Below are 5424 nucleotides of genomic sequence, written 5' to 3'. Positions count from 1 at the left end.
ATTCCGGGATCTGTACGAACTGAGATTCATGAGAATCAACTTTATTAGCAATTTTTAAAAACGATGAAGATGTTAATGTGGCAATGAGCTTCTTGCCATTAAAGCTTTCTTCTTCCTTTAAATTCTTCCCATTAAAGCTCAACCTTTTCCGAAGTAGTGGTAGCTAGTAAAAAAAATTTCAATGCAAATTGAAAATTATATTTATAAAATTACTACTACGTTGGAAACTTACATGCTTAAAGAACAATAATTATTAATACCTGTCTCATTATGCGAAGTGCGGCTCGCCGAGATATTAAATTAAACCGGTGTTGCAAAGACCGGCTCCTTTTAGGTAAATATATATTAAACACGCCATTCGCTGTATTAAAAATGGCGGCGTATCACGTATGTTTAGCACTGGTGATATTTGTAGAAGTTAATTCACTTCCGACTAAACTTAATAGAATAACAGATACTAATAAGACTGGTGAAAGAAACGCGATAGCTGGTGAAGAAAATGTGAAGATGGCGAAAGTAATTGAACATTTTAGTGGTGTTTTAGGAGACGTTGTTGATAGCCCGGATATAGCTGAAGATGTTGTGAAGTATCGGAAAGAAAGAAGTTCTGATGATGACTATCCCGATGAAGGTGGTTTTACCAGTGCAAACAAAAAGAATGATGACGATTTCATAGCAAACGTACAAAAATGCTCGGCAAACAACACTAGAGCACCATGGGGGAAGTGTATTACCTGCACTGAGTAAGTTTACATGCTTAAAGTTTATTCATTCCTCATTCAGTTAAAATCATTCCACATAAAAAGTAGTCAGGTGTACGTGGCCTTGCTTATAAACGATCACAATATACCAGTATTCTTCAGTGTGCAAGTATAAAATTTAATCATTGTGGTACATTTTATAAAATCGTAGTATATCGAATAAAAATTTTACAAAATAATTACTGGAGCAAGAAAGAGATAAGTAACAGAACTGCGAAAACAATTTTGAAATTCTGTCTGTTTGTTTGTATGTTTGAAGAAGAATCATCACGTAGAAGCAACTCTGTGGAGACGGAATTAAAGTAATGAATGACCCACAGAATCTTAAGATTTATTTTTTAAATTTAATGGTGAGTCTCAAGCGTGAAGATGTGGACCACGTTCCAATTGCTTGTTCGCCAATATTGTTCCGTTTACTTATTAAAAGTTGCCCCGGCCTTTTAGAAATACATTAATTTGCATGTTTATTGACATTTTAATAACCTTGACTTAACATTAAATAGCCTTGCGGTGCAATAAATGTATCTTTGGATCATAAAATCTCTCAATCATTCAAGCCAAAGAAGGAAAACAGCAATTGATCAACGACTTTTTAAATATTATTAGACTATGATAATATTTTGCCAATTCTATAATCGCATTTTATGTATGTATATATGTGTAGTGTTATTATTTTATATATGTGTAATGGTTGGACACGTTCAAAACGATATATTTCGATTTTCCAGGTATTTCGCGAAATTGAAAAAAAGAGGGAAAGGTTGCAACTGAAGAATATACAATATCTTCTCATCTCGTCAAATTGTTATATTCTAACACATTTTAATTAATGATTGTGGTCATACCAACCAACTAAATTATTTTTACTTTAATGATACTCATTTTATTTAGATACTGTACTATAATTATTGTATTAAATTTTATGTCGTTCCTTGCGCCTACAGTTTCGTTAAATAACACATTCAGTACGATTATTTTTGTGAAATACTTTTACAATAAAATACAATGACGTCATGTTTTCGCTTATTACAAAAATATACTATTTAATTAATAATGATAATAACGATGTTCATTTTGAATATAATGTTTCCTACCAACGCTTTCCAGTTCTCGTGAAGGTACGGACGCGAAGATTCATCGTCAGAGTCAGAAATCTCCGGGACCTCTATTCATAAATAAATCATACAACAATTTTTTATACAAACTCAATCATCACACACGAATGTCAATGTTATAATTATATTTTACTATTTTATATGTTTTATTATAATATGTTATTGAAGGTTATGGTGCCACGTTTGAAATTGGCAAAATAATAAAAACATTAACCACAATAACCAAAAATTGAGAAAATCTGCTTTTTTGTTTAATACCCATAATTTCTAAAGAACATGGGATGGATCTTTTTTGATTTTTCTGATGATGTTTACCATAAAGCCTATCGTCTGGTTTTAGCTTGACTTGAATTTTAGGACAGCCTGTATATTTTACTATTTACCACCACTTCGGAGTCGTTTAGCTTTATTTATTGAATAGTAAAATTTAAATCCAATATAACTAAATAACAATAATAAAAGGCATAAAAGACATTTATTTTCTCAAAATTGATTCCTTTAGAATTCTTTTTGATGTCATTTCTAATATACTAGATACTACTACCGCTTCGGAAACAAATGGTGCTCTGAGAGAGAAGGAGCGGCGCAAGAAACTCTCCCAGCATTCTTCTTTTGCGCTCTTTTCAATAATAATATACAATATTGTACAGTCATTTCTATCGCATTAAAATAATCATAATCTAGTCCCAGGCTGTCCGATCATCTTTTTATAAAACATTTAAATTTATTTATAGATAATGGTTATGAGATAGACTAAAGTATTTTTTAAGGTTATAAGGCTACAAATTACCAGATATTATTTTCATTTTCGAAGAAGTAAACAGGAAATAATAAATACTTTAATAGCTTTAATGATAAGAAGAGGCAAGATACTCATTTCTATCTTAAAAAAGTGAGTATAGTGGATGCATCCATTTACACATACTTTAAACAAATACATGAATTATGCGATTGTTTGTGGTATTCATTTAAATATTGCTTAAATTTAACTACAAAAGCTGGGTTCTCGATGACAGGATCATCCAAATAGCGTACGTTCACGTGCATGACGCTTGGACCAGCCATCGCTGTTGTTTAGGGAAGTTTTTTTTTATGAAAAAAGGACGAGGCGAGCAGGACGTTCAGCTGATGGTAATTGCTACGCCCTGCCCATTACAATGAAGTTTCGCTCAGGATTCTTGAAAAACCTCAAAATTCTATACAACTGCGCTCGTCACCTTGAGACATAAGATGTTAAGTCTCATTTGCCCAGTAATCTCACTGTCTACGGCGCCCTTCAGTCCGAAACACAGTAATGCTTACACATTACTGCTTCACGACAGAAATAGGCGCCGTTCTGGTACCGATAATCTAGCCAGCATCCTGTGCAAAGGAGCCTCCCGCTGGAAGTGAACGAGCTTCTCTATGAGCGCTCTGAGAGAAAAGAAACGGCGCAAGAACCTCTGCCAGAATTATTTTTAATCAAATAAACAATATTGTACCTACTGTCATTGCTATTGCTATAAAATAATCTACATAGTTCCAGTCTGTCGGATCACTTAGATATTCAGGTGTAGAGTAGTAGGATTTACGACAGAGCCATTTTTTAACATAACATTTAAATTTATTTATATAACACTTGTTGACCCGACAGACGTTGTTCTGTATATAATAAATAAAATAATGTTTTTATATGAATTTGTCAATAATATATCATAACATCAAAAATTACTTCGTAAAATATGACCCTGCTGTCGTAATGAAATTGTTTTTCAGCAGAACTGTCAAACCGTGCGTCAATATTTTCTCTCATAGAAATTATGTATGGACATATCAAAGGAAAAACAAATTTGTTGTTTTTATTTAATTTAGCAGCATTTTCTTATTTATTTACCTTTTAAACCTTCTCTGGACTTCCACAAATAATTCAAGACCAAAATTAGCCAAATCGGTCCAGCCGTTCTCGAGTTTTAGCGAGACTAACGAACAGCAATTCATTTTTATATATATAGATTGGCTGGAACTTTATTATAAAAGTGTATAACATTTACCCTTATGTATCATATGTAACAGAACTTGGTCAAACTAATCGTGTTTTGGTCTGCTGAAATCAACCATTAAAACAGTCAGATATTTGAGTTTTATTTATGTTATAATTACGGGAAAAATATTAATTTGGTTTTGAAAGTTTAAAAAAAATCCAATTATCTGTAAAAGTTCTGTTTTATTTAGTGTACGGATTTGTTTGTGTTATACGGGTGACTAGATGGTAGACTTTTTTCAAATATAATATAAGTAGGTACAAAGATCACGTGCTATTGGCATATCACCAACACAATAGACTTATAATATTTAAAAAAAAGTAATATGCATCTACAGATAAACAGAGGATTGTGGTTCGTGTAGATGGTAAAGCTAGCGAAATCTGCGGCTCTTTGAAGGTGACAAATTGTTAAATCGAATCCTGACATTCGTTAGGGTTGCCAATCACTCAATATTTAATAATTAAAAGAAAAAATACATCACATAAATACATCACTACTGCCTACTACATACCTCACATGGATTTCAGAGTATAATTAAATAGAAGATGAAAAAACTTAATAGCCGAAATTATCCAAATATTTTGAGTTTTCTTTAGTGTTAATTCCGCCAAAATTTGTCTTTTAAACAATTCGACACAATTTAAAAACTCCTCGAGAGTTTCGTGCCAGATTTTTTTGCCAGAGATTTTGGCGAATCAACATGTTCTGTGAATGCCTCGTGTAGAGGCGAAACGCGTGTCGAATTGTTTAAAAGATAAATATTGGCGGAATTAACACTAAATAAAACTCAGAACATTTGGATAATTATGGATTTTCGCAAAGTAACGCCTACTTCAAAAAATTTCCTAAGAGCCGAACACAACTATTACTACATAATTATGTTCCGCGGTGTTGAATGTTGACGAGTTAAAAACTATATTATTCCATATTATTTATGGGTCTTTGTATTCTACACTAGCTGACCCGACAGACGTTGTTCTGTCAATTAACGGTTCGAGAGATATGGTAAATGCGTGGGTGAGTGCGTGGGTGGAATCGTGACACGACAAACTATATATGCAAACCTTCCTTGAGCTTCAACGAATCTATTACAAAAGATTTCATTGAGATCTGTCGAATAGTTTAGGAGTTATTAGGGAACATACAAACATAAATTCTCTTTTATATATATATATATATATATATATATATATATTGAGAACATTGTACAAATATTATAAATCTATGTTATATAAGACTTTAAGATATTTTTTCTCATAAAAACACAATATTGTCAATTACATAAGAACATAATACTATGATGTTAAAATTTATTCGCCATTCTTAACATGTTTCAGTTCATACATATGTATGTTCTTATGTATGCAATATTTATTCTTCTTAACAAAATTTATAATAATTCACTTTTACAGGTCACTGTCGTATATCAAACTATTTCAGACAGTTTTTTTATAAAAACTTTGAAATAATGTACCCTGATAACTCACATTTAAATGTTTTAAACGACTTACTCCCTTATTCATA

General features: G+C 31.8%; 1 long non-coding RNA gene across 1 annotated transcript; it reads left to right on the top strand.

Moving 5' to 3' along the window:
• Nucleotides 1-291: 291 nt before the first annotated feature.
• Nucleotides 292-1773, top strand: LOC126977032 (uncharacterized). Its single transcript, XR_007732075.1, has 2 exons — nucleotides 292-743; nucleotides 1490-1773. It is a non-coding gene; the product is annotated as an uncharacterized LOC126977032 (long non-coding RNA).
• The last annotated feature ends 3651 nt before the right edge of the window (nucleotides 1774-5424 follow it).

The sequence above is a fragment of the Leptidea sinapis genome, chromosome 43 (genome assembly GCF_905404315.1).
Source record: "Leptidea sinapis chromosome 43, ilLepSina1.1, whole genome shotgun sequence".
NCBI classification, from domain to species: domain Eukaryota; kingdom Metazoa; phylum Arthropoda; class Insecta; order Lepidoptera; family Pieridae; genus Leptidea; species Leptidea sinapis.
This window is presented reverse-complemented; position numbering and strand designations above follow the sequence as displayed.